This window comes from Silene latifolia, chromosome 4, assembly GCF_048544455.1.
Source record: "Silene latifolia isolate original U9 population chromosome 4, ASM4854445v1, whole genome shotgun sequence".
Classification (NCBI taxonomy): domain Eukaryota; kingdom Viridiplantae; phylum Streptophyta; class Magnoliopsida; order Caryophyllales; family Caryophyllaceae; genus Silene; species Silene latifolia.
Genome location: NC_133529.1, coordinates 72,853,583 through 72,878,390, shown reverse-complemented (window position 1 = coordinate 72,878,390; position 24,808 = coordinate 72,853,583). Strand labels below are relative to the sequence as shown.

At 40.3% G+C, this 24,808-nt stretch overlaps 1 non-coding gene across 1 annotated transcript; it reads right to left on the bottom strand.

The window, feature by feature from the left end:
* Positions 1-11,366: 11,366 nt before the first annotated feature.
* Positions 11,367-11,473, bottom strand: LOC141654242 (small nucleolar RNA R71). The gene has a single exon (XR_012547805.1). It is a non-coding gene; the product is annotated as a small nucleolar RNA R71 (small nucleolar RNA).
* Between the last annotated feature and the right edge of the window lie 13,335 nt (positions 11,474-24,808).

Sequence of the window (24,808 nt, the reverse complement as noted above, 5' to 3'; positions counted from 1 at the left end):
GAGAGGAGGATTCAATGAGTTTTCTTTCTCTAAAATATTTCACAAATGTAGAGAGTAATTATTTTTCCAACACTTGAAAAACATATAGTAAGATAGGTTGAATAATAAGAGAAAAACATTGGTCCCTTTTTAGTGCAAAAACCGGTTGGAGAGGGGAGTAAATGAGGCCAATGCATGCTCTTTGTTCTTCTCAAGATAAGACAAGGTGTGCATGGCAATAAGTAGGGTTGTCATCATTGTATAGTCTTTTTAGCCTATTTCAGCCTATTTCCATGCATAGTCTTTTTAGCCTATTTTTCAAAGACGTATTTCCATGCATTTTTATACTGTTTATATAGTATTTTGCCACGAATTGGCTACTTTGGTTCGTTTTGTCCGTTTTGTAGAAATGAACGCGAAAGTAGTGGAATCGTACCCTTTTTCGTCCTTTTTGCATGCATTTAGAGGAGACGGGATTTTCCAGAGTGAGATACTGCGTTGGGAAGCGTGAAGGAACGGATTACGAGGCAGTCGGGGCATGGACTTGAGCTGAATTGAAGACAGAAGACTCGATCGAGCAGTTAAACCACTCGATCGAGTGGTTTTTATGTCCCCAGTTGGTCGATCGAGTAGTTTCCTACTCTATCCAAAGTTGCTGAAAAGGAAGTTACTCGATCGAGTAACTATTCTACTCGATCGAGTAGATTATGCTGAGATTTGCTCGATCGAGTGGTTTTAATCCACTCGATCGAGTGGGTTTTGGTTTCATGGGCTTTAATTAGCCCGTGAGTTGTTTTATTTCTATTTAAGCTTTACGTTACTAGGTCATTAGGAATCTAATCTATTCATTATCTAATTTTATCCAATCAAACATTACTGCGTTACTTTTGCTCTTCACTGTAACTTTACTTTGGGATTTATTTTCCTCGGATTCGATTGTTCTTTACGCCGGATTCGCATGATTGTAATTCCTTTCTCTTCTCTTAATAATAATCAATCGTTTGTTTGCTTTAATTTCTTGTTTACTTCATTTATTCCTTTGCCCTAATTTACTTTTATGTACTTTATTATTTATTTCATCAAGTTTATTTTTAATTCGTCATTTGTTATTAGTTTTGATATTAATAGCGATATGAGTAGCTAAATTTAATGCATGTTGGGATTAGGGGATCTGCGGTAGGTATGTGACGACGTAGTAAATGAAATAGATGAATTAATTGTGAGATTCTGTCACTATAGCAATTTAATTGTATTTATCGACTTAGTTGAGTGCACGCTTCTGAGTCACCTCTTTAATCTGGCTAAAATTAATCCTAGATCGAAATATTGGACTAAATAGGCCTGCTATGAATAGTAGACTACCCTGACGAGAATGAAATTTAAGTTAGTGGTATTTTTAGGATAGAAAGTGGACCGAAAGGACCTTTCCACATCCGTCTGGCATTAATTCGTCTGAGTTGTTTATAGCTGAGTCACTGGACTACCGTAGTGAACCGAATTCCCGACATGTCCCTTCTCTATCTGATAGTTTAATCCTATTTTCTTGCCTTGCTGCTTTTGTCTCTACTTCTCTTCCTTTAAACTTTGTAGTTTAGAAAACAATTCAAACAACCCCCTATTTGTGACCAAATAGACGGACTTCTGAGATATCTTGCCTCCCGAGGAGATCGACTCGACTTCCCTAGCTATATAGTTAGTTTAGTTAGTTTATTTTTGATAGGTACACGACAGACGTATCAAATTTTGGCGCCGTTGCCGGGGAGGCAATTGCCCTATCTGTCTTTGTTTCGTTTATTTTATCCGTCTCAGGGAATTTTTATTCCTTGAGGCAGTTCTTACTTATTTTCTTTTAGTGTAGTTTATGCCCAGGTCAGACAGGTTTGAGTTAGTTTCAGCTGATTCAGAACCAGAGAGATTGTTCAGGCATAGACTCCGTCTGCAGAGAAAATCACGAAAGGAAGACTTGAGTACTTTCGAACCAGAGCTAGATCATTCTCTTTTCGCAGAAGACATTCCTATTTCTGCCGATCAACTAGTAAAGATGCCAAAACTTTCTAGTCATTCGGTGCCTAAAGTAACCTCAATTCCAAAAGGTTTCAATCTCCAGACTGAGGATGGGAATACATTCGACATCCGTCCTTCCTACATCAATCTGGTGGAGAGAAATATTTATAGAGGTGTGGCAGGTGAAGACCCAAGAAAGCATATGGAGGTCTTTACAGACTACTGCTCTACTATCCCCGCCACTAAGGGGGTAACTCAAGACAAGATTAAGGAGGTCTTATTTCCTTTTTCTTTGACCGACTCAGCCATGGAGTGGCTGACTGACTTGGACCGCACAGATGCAGGGGTTACAGATTGGGAGTCTCTTGCTCTTGCCTTTTACAAGAGATATTTCCCCCACAGTACACCAATGTCGTTGAGGGCCAAGATTACCCGATTTCGGCCAGGGCTCCCGATGAGACTCTATATGAGGCGTGGTCCCGATTCAAGAAATTGGTGAGGTCTATTCCTCACCACGGTTTTGACCCATGGTTTATAGCTAACCATTCTACAATGGGTCATGTACGATGACCACAGAGCCATACTAGATGCGTCATCTAGTGGGAGATTCCAGGAAAATACCGATGATGATAAGGGATGGGCCCTTATTGAAGAGATGGCGAATCACAGTGCTGAGTATGGAAACCCGAGGGATAGTATAAGAACAGTTCATGCAGTCGATAAGCAGGTTGTGGCTCAGCTGGAAGCCATGAATGCTAGATTTGACAAGTTGGAGTTACATGCTGCTGGGGAGCCTCAGACGGTCCATGTTCTTACTAGAGGGGAGACCGTCACATGTGAGAGGTGTGGGAGCAATGATGGCCACACTGCTGTTGGCTGTCTTACGGAGAAGGAACAAGTCCTTGCCTTTCAACAATACAGGCAAGGAGGGGGTTCCTATTACAACAACCAAGGGGCAGTCCATCCCAATTTGAAGTGGACTAGTTAAAATGTGCTCAATCCTACCCCTCCTCCGCACCAACAGCAGCCGTATGTTCCTCCATATAAGAATCAACAAGGCTTTCAGAAGCCTCCTTCCTTCCCTCCTCCCAATCACGGAGCATTATCTTCTGGAGGGGTGAGTGAAATAGGTGAGCTTAAGTCTATACTGCAGTCCTTTACAAAGCAGTGGCAGCTGAGTGATCAACAGAAAGATGCATCCATTAAGGCACTTGAAACTCAAGTTGCCCAGTTAGCCACGAATCAATCCACAAGAAAGCAGGGTCAATTACCGACTCAAAATTAGAAAAATCCACATGAGACGGTAAATTTGATAAATTTGAGAAGCGGACGTTCATATGAGAGACCGGAAGTGTTAAAATAAGACCCAAGGAAGGCTATAACTGATGATGAACAGTGTTAAAGCGAAAGAAATGAGCGATGGCTAAGAAAGTACTCGATCGACTGGTTTCTGGAGGTCGATCGAGCAGTTTTGATGGTCAAAGTACACGATCGAGTGGATTTTCTACTCGATCGAGTGAACAAGAAAAGCAAACTGCTCAATCGAGTGAAATTTATACTCGATCGAGTGATATTTTTGAAGAAACTACTCGATCGAATGGGATTTTTGGTCGATCGAGTAGTTTGGATGATGGCGACTTGATCGAGAGCCTGCTAGTGCTCGATTAAGCGATAAATCACCTGAAAGACCTCGTTCGAGAGGTAAGAAGCGTCCAAAGGATACAGAGCTTGCTCCGGCTGACACATTGGAAGAGAGAAATAAGGGACTCGAGATACCCATCACGGTTCCCTTCCCGAGGCGTCTACAGAATACTAAAGCTAACCAACAATTTGGCAAATTTGCCGAAATCTTGAGAAGCTTGCAGTCACATTTTCCATTCGCCGAATCTGGCGACACGGTACCCTCTTACCTTAAGTTTATGAAAGAAATTTTAACACGTAAGAGGAATATTAGTGATAATGAGACAGTAGCTTTGACTGAGGTAGGGACGGCCTAGTTCAAAATACGTTACCTCCAAAATAGTCAGATCCGGGTAGTTTCTCAATTCCGTGTCATATCGGTACCCATTTGATTGATAACGCGCTATGCGACCTAGGCGCTAGCGTGAGTGTCTTACCGTTGTCTCTAGCTAAGAGACCTGGTTTGACAAAGTTTAATTGCACCAACATGACTGTCCAGATGGCCGACCGTAGTATATCACGACCACTAGGTGTAATAGAAGACGTACCTGTTAAGATCGGGAGGTTCTTTATTCCCGTTGACTTCGTTGTCTTAGACATCCCCGAAGATGCACATACTCCTGTTATTTTAGGGAGACCATTTTTGTCTACTGCCCGTGCAGTAATAGACGTCGGGGGTAAGAAGTTGACTTTTCAGGTAGGGGACGAGGAGCTGATATTCCATCAGTCTAAGTTCCGGAGGGCTCCCATGCAAGCTCAGCCTTGCAATGCCCTCTCTTCTATTGACCCTATTATTGACACTCCAGATGAAAATTTGGAGTATTGTGCTGTTATTGTTACCCCTCCGCCTCAAGTTGAGAGCAAAAAGAAGGAAAGTTGGTCTGTTTTCCTTGCTGCAGGTACAGATGAAAGCAATGAAGGAGCTGTCAAAGGACATTGTACAATTAATGTCAATCAAATTGGAAGTAAGGATGCTAAAGACGGTGATAAAGGAGCAAGGATGAGGAAAGTTCGTGCATATGTGGATGTGAACTATTCCCCTCCTAAAGAATTAAATGATTCAAATTCAAGCTCATGGAAGCTGAAGAGGACAATCAATGTTGCTGAGATGACGTCCTCCAGTCAGGAGCCCTCCAAGGGGCTACTGAATTGCATTGGGAAGTGAGCGGGGAAATGCCCCGTGTAACACCTTGTAAAAACCAATTTTTGAATTTTCCGTTGAATTTCTTTTATTGCTTTTAATTAGGACATGTTGATTTTTAGACAGTTTTTAGCGTAGATTTAAGACTATAGACTATTACTATGCGTATTTGGTATTTTGGGATATTGTTGCACGTGTTTTTATGCAGGTTTGGGGAATTTTTACGCAATTTCAAAGGAAGAAAGACGAAATTAAAGAGCTTACGCGAGAAAAGAGCTCGATCGAGTACTTTTTATACTCGATCGAGTGAAATGTGGACGATCGAGTAGTTCTTGTTCAGTCGATCGAGTAAAGCACTTATGGGGAGTTCTCGATCGAGTAAACTTTTACTCGATCGAGTAGGTGAAGCATCAAAATGCTCGATCGAGTAGTTCTAAACCACTCGATCGAGTAAATGGGAAAGGACGCTCAGGGAGTTTTCCTTTAACTCTTCTATTTTTGTTTCCCAATTCATTTCTTCCCTAATTTTCGACTCCTCTTCCCTAATTGCGATCAAAATGCCCCAAAATCCCCATTTTTTCTTGCCCTTTCACCAAATCTGTCCCCTACAACTTGTTGCTTGCTAATGAATCTTTCAAAACCCCTTATTTCCCCCTTGATTTGTGCTAGTTTACACGGTTTTATAGCGGGTTTAGGGTTTGCGTTTTTTCGAACAAAAATCGCCATTTTTGCTTGTTAATTGAAGATTAATTGCACTTTGTAGGTCTTTTCTCATCAAGTAAGTAATTACTCCATCCTCATTGCTTTTTAATTTCGATTATTTCGACTTTTTATGAGGTAATTTAAAAGTAGGGTTTCGAAATTCTCTGTTAGTCGAATTTTTTGACTTTAATTGACATTGTTTGCTCTTACTTATCTTGCTTGATGATCATTCCCGTTTCCTCGTTGTTTGTTGCATGTTTATTTCGAATTTTACGCGATTTTCGCAACTAGGGGCTCTTACAGTCGAAATTTTCGACTTAAAATTGATCTTTGCTTCTGTCAAATGCTTAGTTAACCTCAATTGCTGCTTAAATGCTGCTGCTGTTGTTGACTTCTATCCCACCCCTATAGCCGTTTGCTTGTTGTTATTTGAAAATTTTCGAGGAATTTTGGGATTCTTTTGGGCTGAAGTCGAATTTTTTTCGACTGTTGGGGACTGTAATGCTGTCACATGCTGGTTTTCTTACTGTTAGCCGCTGTTTTCCTTATAAAATCCCCTGCCCTTTTGTATACCGGATGGATTCTAGCTCACTACCTTCCACCAGCTCGTCTTCTAGTCCATCCCTGTCTGAGACGGTGGCCCCTGCTGTTGCCACCGCCTCCGCTTTAGTTAGTACCGCGGCCCCTGTTTTCCTAGTTTCAGCTGCCGGTACCGTTTTTACCCCAGATAGCTCTACTGCTATCTCTATTTCGGCTACTACTTCCGTTACGACCACCACCACTTCTAGCCTTTCTTCGTCAGTGGTGGCCACAGCAGCCACTACTACTACTCCAGCCGCCGTTTTCACACCTATGGCGGACTCGCCGACAGTTGCAGCTGCCTTTAGAGCGGCCCTAGTCCCTCGCACCGTCACTGAGCGGGCTTCTACCTTGGGTTCTAGGGGCCGGGGCCGAGGTCGTGGACGTTACTGTTCTACATCAGCCCCTGCTACCTCTACTTCTGTTGTACCTTCTACTTTAGCTTCTCCTTCTACTTCTGGCACGGTTACTGTTCGAGGGGACACTTCCCTCGACTCTCACCCAGACTATCCGCAGGTAATTTTTGTTAACGCCTTTCATCGTAAGAGGTTTTATCACCTCCTAGGCTGCGAGTTTGTACCTTCCCGGTTTTTAGATAAACCGGCACTTGAGAGACTCGGTTTTTACGAGTCGGTTTGTGATTTACTATGGGGCATGGGGATGACTGGCCTCATTACTATTAGCGGTCGTACCTTTCTGGAGCTGAGTCTCAAGTTCCTCAGCTCCTTCACCTTCTCCTCCGGGGCATACGATGCTGACCCCGCTAGTTCTCCAGTGTCTTTCCGGTTGTTTAACCGGACTTTTCAGATGACTTTAGAGGAGTTTGGTAGGAGACTTGGCCTCTCCTCTACGGGCGACACTACCGCCCCTAGGAGGGTCATTCGTCAGCTTTGGCGGACCCTGGTTCAGACCCCTTTTACCGAGCGAAAGCTCGCGCAGGTCCACCTTCCCCCTGCCCGTTATTCTCTTAGGTTGATGGCGAACACCATCTTCGGTTACCTGAACGTTGACTGCAAGGGTCCTTTTACCCTCAACATAACTTACTTGACCGCCCAGTACTTTCAGGCCCAGGGGCTGAAGGAGACGGGATCTATTGCTTGCGGTGGCATAACGACCAATCTTGCCCGTTCCCTCTTCCCCGTCTGGCCTCGTGACTTGCAGTACCTCGAGGGAGAGAGGTTACTGAGTCTGGATGCCGTAATTTCTCAGCATTGGTTGACCCCAGACTACCGGACATGGAAGATAGACGGTTCCTTGTCTGTGGACTTACCTTGTGACACTCTCCCCCGTCTAGACCCCTTGCCTACTGTTGCTAGGGGTGCCCGACTGCCACCTCCACCTGCTTTCCACCTTCCACTCCGACCACCTCCCACTGTACCCGTCGCCAAGAAGCGGCGTAGAGTTGAGACTGGAGAGGGGTCCACGCCTTCAGGGAGTACCCAGCCTTCCACGGCTACTCCCATCCCGACCCCTACTCCCACTCCTACTCGTACTCCCACTCCCACCGACCAGACACAGGCCCAGCCGGTTTTTCCGGCTATTTTCGTACCACCTCCGCCCTTTGTGGCGTCCACGGTCATGGACCAAGGGCGCCGTGACGGTTTGTTGCTTGAGATTGCAGAGCGACAGGCTCGTATGGAGAGGGACTTAGCTCTTACCTTACACCCTCTGTACGAGTACCACTTTAGGTGACACCGTCCGATCCCAGAGGACTGGCCACACCCTTCCTTCTACCGGTACCCAGCTGAGGGGTACCCGGAGTCTGCTGAGGAGGAGGACGACGAGGACGACGAGGACGAGGACCCAGAGGTGGCAGTAGAGAGAGCTCGAGCTGAGGAGCGGAGGAGGAGAAAGGAGGAGGTTGATCCGGAGTTCACGGTGGTGGACGACGACGACGACGCCGATGAGTAGATACTGGTCTACTCACTTCCCCAGTTTTCTGGCTGGTTTGGGGAAGTTCGCGTTTTGTATGTATATCTTACTCTTTTCTTTTTGTCTCCTATTTTATTTTATTGCTTTTCTTCTTTATTGGTTGTATATTCCCGTTCCCCTGTATATATCTGCTGGTGTATGCTTGAGGACAACGAGGGCGTTGTCCGTTTTGGTTTGGGGAGGGTATTGCATCCTTTTGAGTCTGCATTTGTATTTGTTTTGCATTCACGTTTATTTTTCAGCTTTGCATTGTTTTTTATTTCTTTAAAATTCAAAAAAAAAAATCCAAAACATTAGAAAAATTTCAAAAATCCAAAAATTTCACGTTTATTTTTGCATATAGGTTGAGTCGGAACGGTAGATTTCCGTGATGAAACTGCACTATAACTTGTCATTTTACTTGAGCCTTGCACTTTTGTTGATAGTTATTAGCTTTATCATACGCATAGTCTACGAGTTTCTGTTCAAATATAGCTGACTGTTTAGACTTGACCTGATAAATTGGCAAACTACTTGATAAATTCTGAGTTTTAGAGCCCATAACTGGTGACATTCATGACCAGTTCATTAGGAATTGAGAGTAGTACTCCTTGCATAGCATGTTCATCATTTTTGCACTTTTATGACATTCAATTTCTTGTCAAATGCACATATTCGTGTTTGTGGTTGGTGTCACATGCAGGGAAGTGCTTGCAAATTTTCCCTTTTCCTTATATTTTTCACCCATTTAGCTCCACATAAGCCAAAATTTGCCTTTTTGACCCATTAGCTACATCCCAAATTAAGCGTGCCTAGTCAAGCTAGTTTAGTATGTCTTTTGTGGTATGATTTTCCGTCTGCAGTTTGGCCCGTATTTCTTTGTATGGAGTTGGTGTAAGTAGAGGAAGTGATGTGACCATAATTGGCGCATATTTAGCCCCCGAATTACCATTGTTTCCATGCTTTTTAGTGCCTATTTGGGTCATTTCTTATCTTTAGTTCTTTGTTTTGCATATTCTTTGAGATTTTGATCCCTTGGTAGGAAAGGAGTAAGAATCTTGCATTTTCATGGCAAAACAAGGCTAAATTGATCATATTCAATGACCAAGCATCAAGGAGAGACAAGACTAGAAGGCCTTTGTACATAGCATAGTAGAAGAGCATTGTTGAGAAAAGGATCCTTGAGTCCCCAAGGAAATCCCCAAGGAATTCATGAAGAAAAGGGAAGAAAAAGAAGAAGGAAAGTTGCTGAACTACAATCCGAACGGATTGTAGAAAATCCGTCCGTCCTCACCAATCCGAGCGTCCCGCAAAGGAATCCGCTCGGATTCCCCCTCGCCAAATCCGAGCGTCTTGCCCAAGAATCCGCTCGGATTCCTCAACCCAGATCCGGCCGTCCCGACTCCCATCCGCACGGATCGCGACAAAGACGTTTTCATTCCTCAAGCATCGATAAGAGAAGCCCTTCTCTCGGATAATCCCGGAGGCTCCTTGCTCAACTTAAAAAGTGTAATTACTAGTTTAGCCCTTAGTTAACCCTAATGCATCCTCCCTAATTTTCACTATAAATACCCCATTAGTCTAATTAGAGGAGCATGTTCTTCTTATCAATAATTAGTGTAGTTAATATCAATCAAATCTCTCTTCAATATTGTAATCAAATATTAATCAAGTTTTAATCCAAGTTTTAGTTCTTTAATCTCTCTCTTGTTCTTACTTTATTTTGGGTAATTGAAGATTATTTGGGTTATTATTGGGAGATTGACAACCTCTCAATCTAGGATTCAAGTACTTCTATTATTCTTGCTTTATTATTGGAATCATTAGTAGGTATAATCTCTTAATCCCTTTTTAATTATTGCTAATTACTTTCATTTATTCATCATGTTTCATTATGTTAGTATGATTGACAACCTTTCTAGCATGATCAATATGATAATGAGTGAGTAGTCTCTTAGCTAGGGTTTAATGGGTGATTAGGGAAACCAACATGGGGAATGATTCATGCTTAAATTAATATGCTTTCATATCTTATTTGCTTGCTTGTTTTGATCTTAATACATGCACATGTTATATTTGATGAAATGCTAAGCCTATGAATCCTTGCATTTACTATCATTTTCTATCCTTTCAACTTGACTTGTAAGACATAACCCAACTTGAGTCTTGTTAGACCATGCATGTGTTAAGTAGGGAAGATTAAGTCGACTTGTAGGTGTTGTACAATCCAAGAGATTCGGCTCCGGGACCCAAACTTTCCTAGGATTGTAAGATATAACCCAACTCAATCCATCACAACAATAATTGCTTGCTTATAATTTGAGAACATGTTTGTATGATCATATCCCATGATTCCCCTATGAACCCATGACACCCTAGTGCTTTTAATCAATTGTTTACACCCCTTATTTTATTTATCTTGTTAGTTTATTTTCATTGCTATTTTAGTTTAGTAACCTTCTACATCAACCCAATTTGTGACACCCCTAGACACCACTAGTTACAATAGAATCTTCATTTCAATACCCGTCCCTTGGGATCCGACCTTTACTTGCCTCTTTACTAATTGTAGAGTTGTTTGTGAAGTATAAATTGTGTTTTGTATCGACCATTGACCAACGACCACATATGCTTAATTGTGAACACCAAATGGCTCCGATCAAAAATGGCGCCGTTGCCGGGGACGGTGTTTAATTGATTTAAGATTTCTTTTATTGTTTTTAGTTGTGTCTTTTTCACCTTGGGGAAGTAAAACTCCTCAAGGTTTGTTCTAATTGTTTTCTAGTTGTTTGATATTTTGCATGTCTAGAAGGTTACAAAGAGATTTGTTACCTTTTGACCGTGAAATCGAAAGAACCTTGACGAATAATAGGAGACTTGTTAGGAGGAATTTGGGAGGTGTTGGTGAAGTTGTTCAACCCACTAGTGAGTTTGTCAATCCTTTCGCAATAGAAGGAGAAGAAAACCCATTAAACAATACCACACAAAATCCACCTACAATGCCTAAATTCTCGTCACACTCTATACCCACCGAGGAGGATTTACCAAATGGTACTCCTACCCCACAACATCTTACCGGAAACTTTATTGCAAGTCCGCCTTCATCCAACTAGTTGAGAGGAGCCAATTCGGGGGAATGCCTAGTGAGGACCCTCATTCTCATATGGAAACATTTTGTGATTATTGTGAAGCTATCTCTCAAACGAGCGTGACTCAAGACCAAATAAGATGGGTCTTATTTCCTTTTTCGTTAATCGGCACCGCAAAGCAATGGTTGAAGGGCCTTGATAAGGCCACCCTTGGAATAGATTCTTGGAAGAAGCTAGCTCCAGCTTTCTACCAAAAATTCTACCCACCGGAAAAGACCAATATGCTAAGAGCTCAAATTACGGGTTTTAAGCAAAGGGATGAAGAATCTTTGTATGAAGCTTGGGAGCGGTTCAAAGGTATTTGTCGCTCATGTCCTCACCATGGACTTAGCGAATGGTTTTTAGTGCAACAATTTTGGAATGGTTTATATGAAGATTCAAGGAACATTCTCAATATGGGATCAAATGGAATGTTCACCGAAGTTGATGACAATCAAACATGGAACAAGATTGAGGAAATGGCGGTCCATAATTCGCAATATAGTAGGCCTCGCAAGGCTACTAGAGGAGGAAAGTATGAAGTGGACACCGTTACTCAATTGGGTGCTCAACTTAGTGCTCACATTGACACAATCAACTTGAAGTTTGAACAAGCTATGGCTAGACTTGAGGAAAACTCAAAATCATCAAAGCATCATGTCAATGCCATGACGGCATCCTCATCAATCCCAAGCGGGATATGTGAGAATTGTGGAACCTTGGGTCATGACTCAAGTGAGTGTAGGGGAACAACCGAGCAAGTCAATGCTTTCCAAGCTTACAAAAGTGGTACCCCTTATTCAAATTTTTACAATGAAAACACCAAGTTCCATCCAAATCTCTCATACAAAAGCCAAAATGTTCAAAACCCTCAAACAACATACACTCCACCACCCATGAGAAATCAAAATCAAAGACCCTTTTACAATCAAAACCAAGGTTACCAAAATCAAAATCCATACAATCACCACAATGACCAAAGTTTTGATGTCCAAAAAGCGGTCCTCCAAATGCAAAAGAATCAACAAGAATTTTTCACCCAAATGCAAAAAGATAGCCAAGCAAAAGACACCACCATCAACAACATTCTAGCTCACACCAAGATGTTGGAAACACAATTAATTCAACTAGCATCTTCTAGCTCACAAAGACAAAAGGGGCAATTACGACCACAAAGTAACCCCCCTAGACATGAAACGGTTAGTGCCATTCACTTGAGAAGTGGTACAAGGTATGAAGCACCGAAGGAGCAAGTTGAGGATGAAGTTGTGAGAGCTAGTGAGAATGAAGTTGTGGTGCAAGGTCCCAAAGAAGGGGAATCATCAAAAGAAGAAAGCTCAAAGAAAAATGAAGACAAAGCCAAAGAAAAGGAGCCCATTGTGATTAGACTTCCTTTTCCAAGTCGTCAAGCCAAGCCTAAATTTGATGATCAACTTGGAAAGTTCATGGAGATTGTGAAGAACTTAGAAGTCTCAATTCCTTTCACGGAATTAATCAATCACGTTCCGGCCTATGCAAAGTACATGAAAGATATCCTCACAAAGAAGAAGTCGATCCGGAAACTTGAGACTATCGCCTTCACCAAGGTGAGTAGTGCAATACTTCAAGGGAGTTCACCTCCAAAATTAAAGGATCCGGGAAGCTTCTCAATACCGTGTACCATTGGCGACACAACGATCAACAAAGCCTTATGTGATCTAGGGGCTAGTGTGAGTGTCATGCCGTACTCGGTAAGTAAAAGGTTGGGAATGGGAGAGCTTAAATGCACCAATATCACTCTTCAAATGGCCGATAGATCGACGAAGACACCATTAGGGATATGGGAAGATGTCCCCGTGCGAATTGGGAAGTTTTTCATCCCGGTGGACTTTGTCATTGTTGACATGGAGGAAGATTCCAACATTCCAATCATCTTAGGAAGACCTTTCCTACACACCGCGGGTGCGGTGATTGATGTGAAACATGGAGAGCTCACTCTAGAAGTGGGAGATGAAAGCATAACTTTTAATCTTGACAAGACCATGAGAGCTCCTCGTTTGCATGAGCCATGTTTCATGATTGATCATTATAGCCGAAAAGATGAAAAGAAGAAATCGGAACTCCAATGGAGGAAGAAAGTTGAAGATGCTCCATTCAAAGAGCAAGTGAATTTTGACAAGGAGAGCTTGCAAAGCTCATCAAAATCAACCAAGGAAGAAGAAGATGGCCTCATTGGCCAAGAAAAGAAATTGGGAGAGTTGTCTCCATCCAAGGAAGAGATTTTCAATGATCAACTCAATGAAGTTTGTGGTCTTTGGGACGACGAATTTGAAGGGATCTTTAATCCCTACATTGGGCATGCCATCGATCATGATCAACAACAAGAACCACGGTCTATTGAGGACCTCTACCATAACAATGAACAAGCTTTTGATTACTTCTTCAAGGTGTTGAGCAACATCAACAACACCTTGAACATGCCTCCTTGACATCTCATCAAGAATGAGAGTTTGGTGGAGTCCTCCCTAAACCACCACTTGTAAATATTTCTAACTCCCTAACTTACATTTAATTTTTGTATTGCATTTTTGTCATTTTTGGATTTTATTTACTTCGATCAAAATAATTGTCATGAAAAGAGAGAAGTGAGGGAGGGACTAATGATTTTAATTGATGTGTAGTGCTTTACCTTAGTGTGGGGATGGCAATTGCCTAGGCTATTCATGCCTTAGTAGTACCCCCCACAATGAAGAACACAAGATTTGAAAGAAAGAAAGAAAGAATGATAAGGGAATGCGTTGGTGCACGGATGGAACTGAATCCGTGTACACAAGGAACAATCCGAGCGGATTCCTGAGAATCCGCCCGTCTGCAGAGGATCCGAGCGTCCTGCTGAGAAGACGCCCGTCTTGGGCTGAGCTGAAAACTGCAAATTCTTGACTGTTGAAGAATCCGAGCGGATTCCTGGAAAGACGCCCGTCTCACAGAATCCGTCCGTCTTTTGAACAATCCGCCCGTCTTGCAGCTGAAGAAAAACAAAGAAAAATCTCTGGACAAGAATCCGTCCGTCCTGCACGAAATCCGCCCGTCTCATCTCAGAAGAATCCGAGCGGATTCCCCAGAACCCGCCCGTCTCTAGGCGGGATTTTTGAAAATTTGAAGCTGAAGAATCCGAGCGGATTGCGCCTAATCCGCACGGATTGCCCCTGCGTCCCGAAATTGTCGAGTTCTTTAAATACCCACCCCACCTTCATTCATTCATTCATTCATTCATAAACACTACCCACAACATCAAAACCCTCATCCTCTCCATCTCAAAAACAAAAACCCTCAACAAAACTCACCAAAATCAAATCAAACCATCCTTCAAACAACAAATCAATCACTCCATCTTCATTAACAATCAAAACCAAGCACAAAATCTTCACCTTTGAGTCGATTTTTGTTCTCATAAAGGCAAAGCCTTTCACCTTCAAAATCGATTTGGGCATTCTACAAATTGAAGATTTTTGATCTTTTTCTTGGTTAGTTCATCAAATGGCAAGAACAAAGGGAGCAACAAAAGCAAAAGCAAAGGCAACAAAGGCACCAAAGGCTACAACTCTCTCTCAAAGGCAAAAAGCTCTACAAATGAAGAAAGCTTTGGCAATGGTGGTATCAACACCAAGCTTGGAAGTGCAACAACCTCAACAAATTTCTATGGATGCATCACCCTCTACTCCGGTAATTAATCAACTCTTGCATTATCCGGAGGTAACATTCATTTCCGATTCCCATAGAAATACATTTGTCAAGTTTGCTATGAAACAAATTCAATCCACCAAATTCATATGCCAAGATGCTTTAGAGAAGTTAGGTGTTCTTGAACAAACAAGAGTCTTTTTCAATGCCATGGGTTTAAAGAAATTGTTTGAAATGAAGGAAGTAACATACCCCTCCCTTGTCTTGGAATTCTTAAGTTCTTTAAAAGTGACAAAAGTTGAGAATAGGGAAAATATTGAGTTTCGTCTAGCTAACACTAGTAGACGCATTACCTTTCCGGAATTGGGTGAAATTTTGGGTCTTAGCGATGAACATAAATTTTATAAGCAATATGGGAAGTATGATCCCGAGCCTCTTTGGGAGGCAATCTCCGGGAAGAAATTTGAAGATTTTAAAGCTTGTCGTGCTCTTTTGGTCCATCATCCGGGCATAAGAATATGGCACAAAGTTGTGGGAAATACCATAATTGCTAGGAAAGACACCAATCATTTCACGGGACTCGATTTTATTCTCCTTGAATCAACTTTGAATATTGGAAGAATTCACACCAAGCCTTACAATTCTTTGAGGCTATTGGTTGATAGATGGCTCCATGTAGATAGTGGGAAGAAAGGTCAAACCGTAATTGTTAATGGCGGCCTTGTCACGGTCCTAGCCAAGCACTTTGATCCTAATTTCAATAAGGATAGCAAGTACAAGGCTAAGGATGGTGGCCATCTTATTGATATGTCCACCTTGATTAACAAGTTTAAGTGGGTTGCTCACAATTCCCTTGATACCAAGTATGGGTGGCTTACAAGTGAGGCTCGATCATTCACTTTACCCGCAAAGATTTGCCGTCTTAGTGTCCACCGGACCAACTATTTACTTCCCCTATCCGAAGAAGCCGAGTACATCATTCAACAACAAAAGGGTGATCATGAAACCCCCTCCTCTTCCATTGTTATACCACCTTACCCCTATGATTATGAAGAGTTCAAACCGCAAGGAGTTGAAATTGGGAAAGACTATGTAACTCTTCTTATGCAAGCCATGCACAAGCAAGCTTATGAAGATCGGAAGAATGCATATTTGGCTCAATATCCTCCCCTCCTAGATCTAGCTAGGCAAGGACTCCTCGATCCATCTTGTCCTTTGCCTAGTTGGGCGGATAGAGAAGCCTTATTTCCGGGTGCATCAAGGGACGTGGTGGAAGACAATGAGGTTGTTGGAAATGATGAGGAGATTGATGACAACATTGAGGAAGAAGCAAGTGGAGATGAAGAAAGAGATGGTGAAGATAATGATGAGGAAGATGATGGTGAAGAAAGCAAAGAAGAAAGTGCCAAGGAAAGTGGCAATGTGACCACTTCTCATGAGGGAAGTGGTGATGATAATAGCATGATGGAAGACTAGCCTTGGAGACTCCTACACTCCCATGGTTTGTCTATATCTCTTTGTATTTTATTTCATTTTGATCATTGTTGGTTTAGTCCTAGCAACATCAGAGGACTCACACCTCGGTTCCTTTGAGGTGTTCTTTATTGTTCCCACTTTTGTAAAATCCAAAATGACAATCTAGTTTCATGCATAGCATAGTGTGTGCATGAACTCCCCCATACTTTGACATTAGCAATAGTGTCTTACTTGGTTTGGGGAAGTTAATGCATACGCAATGGTAGGTAATCTAAATTATCCTCTCCGTCATAACAAAAACCATGCATCATGTAGTATAGCTTAGTGTAGAATTGCATTTAGTATAGAAATCATGCATCATCTTTGCATAATTTCCATCATTTTGGCCATTGAGGACAATGCCCATATTAGTGTGGGGATGGGAATTCTAACACTTAACTTTTATTCAAAAACCATAAAAATTGAAAAATTTCAAAAATCATAAAAATTTGAAAAATTGAAAAATCCAAAAACAAGTTCATTTCCTTTGTATATATTGTCTTGTATATATTGTGTTTGTTCATCCTTGTTCACTTTGATTGACTACGCCACATCCGAGACATGAGGATATTGAAGACCGCATGGTATGATCTTTCCAATCTCCTTTTTCCTCTTTATGTTAATGACTATGTGGCTTTATTTTGATTGATGCGGTATAACAATGTGAACTTAGGATTGCATCTAGTTTATTTGGCATATTAGTTGGTAGAATCATTTGCATTAGGATGTTTATATGTTAGTTGCATCATGGCATGTAGTTGCATGTTAGAAAATTTTGCGAAACCGTCTATTTGGGAAGCTTGACAAGTGTATATAGGCCCTAGTAGATGCTTTTTATTCTTAAGACTTTGCTTGTTAGAATACTTGTAAAACACCCTAGGATGTGTCATGCTAGTATCCTTTGACCCATGGTTTAAGGCCTAGTCAAGAGTACCTTGTGGTGTGATAACTCCTTGGCTACCGTTTATTCCAAGGTGACCCTTGAAACCATGCATCCATCCATCCATCCATCCATCATCCATGTTCTACCATATTTTTGTCATCAAAGGGAATGGGCACAAAACAAAAAGAAATCAATTTGAGTTCAAAGAAATGAAAAGTGAAAGAAAGTTTGCAAAAATGCATCAAATGAAAAGAGGAGCAAAAATAGAACTCCTAAAACTTCAAATACAAGGCACCCTCGTTACTAATTGGGGTGACTTTGAAAATCTTCAAAAAGAAATGCAAAAAGTTGTCAAGTATTGAAAAGCCAAAAATCAAAAAGAAATGGCAAAGAAAGTGTTCTCAAAAAGTCAAATGCCAAAGAAATTTGGGGGGGAAAACAAAAATGAAAGCAAACTCCCAAAATGAAACTCAAATATCTATTGATCCCTTTATCCATCATATCCATTTTTGTGCATGGTAGAGAGGGGACGACCCTTCTTATTGTCTAGGCAAGAGGGGGAATTCCGCGATCCTCCAGTGTTTCTAACACCATAGGGAGTCTACTCTTGACAAAAGCATTTAACGATTGAGGACAAAGGTACCCTAGCTTGACACATTTTGGAGGTGATTTATTGGTATCCTTCTAGGCTTAGTAGTTTGAACAAATTGCATCTATGAAGGATTGTGTACCCTTGAATTGCTTCCCTTGTAGATAATTTCCGCCACTTAGATGAGGAAAGTGGCTATTCTTTTTGTAGATGCATCCATTATGTGTTTTTGTGTGCTTAATGTTTGGATGTGTCGCCATTTTGGCAAGACCCACCTTGCCTTGCAAGAAGGCATCCTACCTCATGGTTGTCTTGTTGTGAGTTGAAGGGGCGGAGTGAGACCCGCTAATTGTCTCATATCGGCTATTATTATTAGGTTAGGTTAGTATTGGTCCTAGTCTTTGTCACCTCTTTACTCGGGACGAGCAAAGGTTCGGTTTGGGGATATTTGATGTGACCATAATTGGCGCATATTTAGCCCCGAATTACCATTGTTTCCATGCTTTTTAGTGCCTATTTGGGTCATATCTTATCTTTAGTTCTTTGTTTTGCATATTCTTTGAGATTTTGATCCCTTGGTAGGAAAGGAGTAAGAATCTTGCATTTTCATGGCAAAACAAGGCTAAATTGATCATATTCAATGACCAAGCATCAAGGAGAGACAAGACTAGAAGGCCTTTGTACATAGCATAGTAGAAGAGCATTGTTGAGAAAAGGATCCTTGAGTCCCCAAGGAAATCCCCAAGGAATTCATGAAGAAAAAGGAAGAAAAAGAAGAAGGAAAGTTCTTTGAACTACAATCCGAACGGATTGTAGAGAATCCGTCCGTCCTCACCAATCCGAGCGTCCCGCAAAGGAATCCGCTCGGATTCCCCTCGCCAATCCGAGCGTCTTGCCCAAGAATCCGCTCGGATCCCTCAGTCCAGATCCGGCCGTCCCGACTCCCATCCGCACGGATCGCAAAGCCAAAGACGTTTTCATTCCTCAAGCATCGATAAGAGAAGCCCTTCTCTCGGATAATTCCGGAGGCTCCTTGCTCAACTTAAAAAGTGTAATTACTAGTTTAGCCCTTAGTTAACCCTAATGCATCCTTCCTAATTTTCACTATAAATACCCCATTAGTCTAATTAGAGGAGCATGTTCTTCTTATCAATAATTAGTGTAGTTAATATCAATCAAATCTCTCTTCAATATTGTAATCAAATATTAATCAAGTTTTAATCCAAGTTTTAGTTCTTTAATCTCTCTCTTGTTCTTACTTTATTTTGGGTAATTGAAGATTATTTGGGTTATTATTGGGAGATTGACAACCTCTCAATCTAGGATTCAAGTACTTCTATTATTCTTGCTTTATTATTGGAATCATTAGTAGGTATAATCTCTTAATCCCTTTTTAATTATTGCTAATTACTTTTATTTATTCATCATGTTTCATTATGTTAGTATGATTGACAACCTTTCTAGCATGATCAATATGATAATGAGTGAGTAGTCTCTTAGCTAGGGTTTAATGGGTGATTAGGGAAACCAACATGGGGAATGATTCATGCTTAAATTAATATGCTTTCATATCTTATTTGCTTGCTTGTTTTGATCTTAATACATGCACATGTTATATTTGATGAAATGCTAAGCCTATGAATCCTTGCATTTACTATCATCTTCTATCCTTTCAACTTGACTTGTAAGACATAACCCAACTCGAGTCTTGTTAGACCATGCATGTGTTAAGTAGGGAAGATTAAGTCGACTTGTAGGTGTTGTACAATCCAAGAGATTCGGCTCCGGGACCCAAACTTTCCTAGGATTGTAAGATATAACCCAACTCAATCCATCACAACAATAATTGCTTGCTTATAATTTGAGAACATGTTTGTATGATCATATCCCATGATTCCCCTATGAACCCATGACACCCTAGTGCTTTTAATCAATTGTTTACACCCCTTATTTTATTTATCTTGTTAGTTTATTTTCATTGCTATTTTAGTTTAGTAACCTTCTACATCAACCCAATTTGTGACACCCCTAGACACCACTAGTTACAATAGAATCTTCATTTCAATACCCGTCCCTTGGGATCCGACCTTTACTTGCCTCTTTACTAATTGTAGAGTTGTTTGTGAAGTATAAATTGTGTTTTGTATCGACCATTGACCAACGACCACATATGCTTAATTGTGAACACCAAATGGCTCCGATCAGGAAGAAGGAAAAGAAAAAAAAAAGAGTTGAAAAAGAAGAGAAAAACAGGAAAACGTGAAAGAAAGAAAAAAGAAAAAAAAATGAAAAATGAAAAAGAAAAAAAAAAAAAAAAAAATGAAAGCTGATTACGTGAAAAAAAAAAGAAAAATGTCTGACTCCTCCATTCTTATTCTATATTTTTTAGGAGATTGTGTTTGAGTTTAGTGAGTTGTGTGCCAAATGAAGCGCACTTGTACTTAGTTTTTCAGTCAGTTGAGATTCGGATGGTCTTATATGGTCCTGTTAGGAACTAGCTTGACGCTTTTACCTCCACATTACCATAACTTGTTATGCCTTTTCTCACCTGAACCTCACTATTCCCATATCATTTGTAAGCCCTCGGCTGTGACGGACATTATTGGTTGGAGTGTGTGCATTAGTACTTGAATTGTCTTTCATTTTTGTTGCATGCATGCTATGTAGGTCGCAGTTAGGTGAGTGACTGTCTTTTCTTCTCTCTTTTACATATAACATTCACCCTTTGCTTCATGAGAGAAGAGTGACCACGAGAGAGTCCGATTTTGTTGGTCTTGCAAGGTCGATAGGTTGGCTATATTTACGAAATGACTTATAACTCGTTTGCGTATTGACTGCTTAGCTTTAACTGTTAGTTTTTGTTGCATTAAACTGGTTCAAGTAGACAAGTTAAGCTAGCTCTGAGTTTTCATTTCCGTTCCATTAGTTGCATTTTAGTTTACTCCAGGACGAGTAAAGGTTCGGTTTGGGGAGATTTGATACGTGCCTAATGTATAGTCTTTTTAGCCTATTTCAGCACGTATTTCCATGCATTTTTATACTGTTTATATAGTATTTTGCCCCGAATTGGCTACTTTGGTTCATTTTGTCTGTTTTGTAGAAATGAAGGCGAAAGTAGTGGAATCGTACCCTTTTTCGTCCTTTTTGCATGCATTTAGAGGAGACGGGTTTTTCCAGAGTGAGATACTGCGTTGGGAAGCGTGAAGGCACGAATTACGAGGCAGTCGGGGCATGGACTTGAGCTGAATTGAAGACAGAAGACTCGATCGAGCAGTTAAACCACTCTATCGAGTGGTTTTTACGTCCCCAGTTGGTCGATCGAGTAGTTTTCTACTCGATCCAAAGTTGCTGAAAAGGAAGTTACTCGATCGAGTAATTATTCTACTCGATCGAGTAGATTATGCTGAGATTTGCTCGATCGAGTGGTTTTAATCCACTCGATCGAGTGGTTTTTGTTTTCATGGGCTTTAATTAGCCCGTGAGTTATTTTATTTCTATTTAAGCTTTACGTTACTAGGTCATTAGGAATCTAATCTATTCATTATCTAATTTTATCCTATCAAACTTTACTGCGTTACTTTTGCTCTTCACTGTAACTTTACTTTGGGATTTGTTTTCCTCGGATTCGATTGTTCTTTACGCCGGATTCGCACGATTGTAATTCCTTTCTCTTCTCTTAATAATAATAAATCATTTGTTTGCTTTAATTCCTTGTTTACTTCATTTATTCCTTTGCCCTAATTTACTTTTATGCACTTTATTATTTATTTCATCATGTTTATTGTTAATTCGTCATTTGTTATTAGTTTTGATGTTAATAGCGATATGAGTAGCTAAATTTAATGCATGTTGGGATTAGGGGATCTGCGGTAGGTATGTGACGATGTAGTAAATGAAATAGATGAATTAATTGTGAGATTCTGTCACTATAGCAATTTAATTGTATTTATCGACTTAGTTGAGTGCACGCTTCTGAGTCACCTCTTTAATCTGGCTAAAATTAATTCTAGATCGAAAAACTGGACCAAATAGGCCTGCTATGAATAGTAGACTACCCTGACGAGAATGAAAGTTAAGTTAGTGGTATTTTTAGGATAGAAAGTGGACCGGAAGGACTTTTCCACATCCGTCTTGCATTAATTCGTCTGAGTTGTTTATAGCTGAGTCACTGGACTACCGTAGTGAACTGAATTCCCGACGTGTCCCTTCTCTATCTGATAGTTTAATCCTATTTTCTTGCCTTGCTGCTTTTGTCTCTACTTCTCTTCCTTTAAACTTTGTAGTTTAGAAAACAATTCAAACAACCCCCTATTTGTGACCAAATAGACGGTCTTCTACAAATATCTTGCCTCCCTGAGGAGATCGACCTGACTTCCCTAGCTATATAGTTAGTTTAGTTAGTTTATTTTTGATAGGTACACGACAGACGTATCAGTAATTATTTTTCCAACACTTGAAAAACATATAGTAAGATAGGTTGAATAATAAGAGAAAAACATTGGTCCCTTTTTAGTGCAAAAACCGATTGGAGGGGGGAGTAAATGAGGCCAATGCATGCTCTTTGTTCTTCTCAAGATAAGACAAGGTGTGCATGGCAATAAGTAGGGTTGTTATCATTGTGTTTCCATTTAAAATAAATAACACAATATAAACTCTAATCCTCCCTCCATTTTTCGGTACACACATAAAATGGAAGGTCCATTTTATTTTGTCATTTGTCAATTTTGTCATGTGTCACATGTTACATGACATGTTACACTATAGTGTATTTTTAACATATTAAAAATCAACATATTAATAAAATATGGCACATACAAAATTTAACTAGTAATTCCTGATTACTTGTACCAAAATGGTTTATCGAATTATAAATTACAACGACTTGTATTTATAATAAATCATTCAACCTGTTTCAATCGTTTCGTAAACAATAATATAATCTAAGTAAAAAAACAATTTGATTACTTAGACCGTATCTAATTTAATCAAATTATAATGAGACACGTTAATTTTACTCACAAATCATCCGTCAATTTTAAGCAATTTAATTAACTCGTATCGGCATACGATTAATTAAATAATCAATTAAGAGTATTACCCTATAGGTATGACCTCAGGGTATCAACTGATCACCACCGTCGCACGACAATAATGTCAAACTCTAGTCAGCCAATCATTACCGATATGTGTGGACCAGTTGACTGTAAAATATTACTTTCCCTCTTGTATTCTTAAATATAAGATTTAAATATGTGATCATCATGATCTACAATTGTGATCGCATTATTGTCGGGGACACAAACTCCAACAATCTCCCACTTGTCCTCGACAAGTGTGTGTCACCAATTCTCTTGTCCTATTACTATCTCCCACTCAATGCAAGGTGTCTTTCAGGTCGTACTTGCAAGTGATCACATCGAGAGTGGTTTCCTCGATCTGGAGAATAACTGATTGACCGGAGTTATCTACCATAGATACCTTCCGAGCGTGGCCACGCATTTCCAGTTAATTACTCCTCGAGTGGCCCTGAGATATTGTTTTAACCCTGACAAAGGGGTGGACAATTCCTATCGCACTATTCCCTTCGACTAGCCACAGCTCATCATAACCCAAAATAAGCCCTTTAACCCCATTTACGAAGGTCGTAGGATCATAAATCAAAGTTACTCTGAAACTGTGCCACCTTGGCCGAATAGTCTTTAGTCAAAAGAATCGACTCATTAGAATACTATAGCAGTTCTTGCCACGACCAGGCTATGTAAATTTGCCAGAACTCCATAAGCGGTCATTAGGCCCGACAAAGTGTTCCTAACAGTCTGCCTATGTGATCGACTAGTCATATCATATGACTCTATGGCACTTGAACTTGCCATCAATCGCATCACACTCTAGTCACTTCGAGACGTCACCTCATACAAGTGACTATGGGCGAATACCATGTTAATTCATGTTCACTTTAACGGGGTTCAATATTGTCTCTACAACCCGTTTGGATGTAACGAAGTACAAGGTGAGTTAATAATAACTCAAACGATAAATGTAGACATTTCATTTGAGTAGTCAATACCATATTACTACTATATGTCTTACAAGTGTGTTAACACTTTTTAATACAATAAAATTTAACACACCATGTGTCCATGTGCTCAAATTTTCGAATTGCGATTTCCCTTATTTTCATGTCATCTCTCATAGCATGAACTCTACCAAGCACATGTCTAGTCTTCAAACTAGACCTTGGGTCTTTAAACTTGTAAGAAACCCTTGTGTCATTATCACATAACCAACGATTTGGATTATGGTGGATAATACAACTTGTATAAGTCAAGTGCTCCACCAACTCATAATGCACTAGGTATATGTTTGGTAGGATCCTACAACAATTGTCAAGATGATAGGTCTGGGACTTCTCACAAATCCTAGCCTTTTAGAAAATACTAGTTTTGTGTAACTTCTTACAACATCTAAGTATCCTTCCAAATACTTATTTCTCTCTTATCGTAATTGGCTTAGGATTCTTCATAAATCCTTATGTGTTTGGAAACTCTAGCATGTGTAACTTCTTATCACACAACTGAGTGTTCTTCCAAACTTTAGAATGGCCCATTAGTTCTCCTCGAGAATTCATGACGATTCTTATATGGCTTACCAATGACTCATCATGCTTAAGCATATGATTTATATAGGACATGTGCATGATTATTCTAATGGCGGAAACATTAGAGATCTCAATCATGTAGTCAACAGTTCTCAGGTTCAATAAATAACCATGACCTTCTCATGGTAATTCCATCTTCATCAATATGAACAACCTACATGTCTTGTTGATTTGATGTGTGCATCTTAATGCCAATCCAACATCTCATGTATTAATCGGATTCATCTTTGTCCATATTCATCCAGAATTGAAAACTTAAGTGCTATCTTTATCAAAGATAGTATATGCTCGTCATTCTCAATGAGTAATAAGTTCTAAAATTCATGGAGGATGATTACTCCCACTAAATCTCATGTCTGCATATGAAATTCTCAAACTC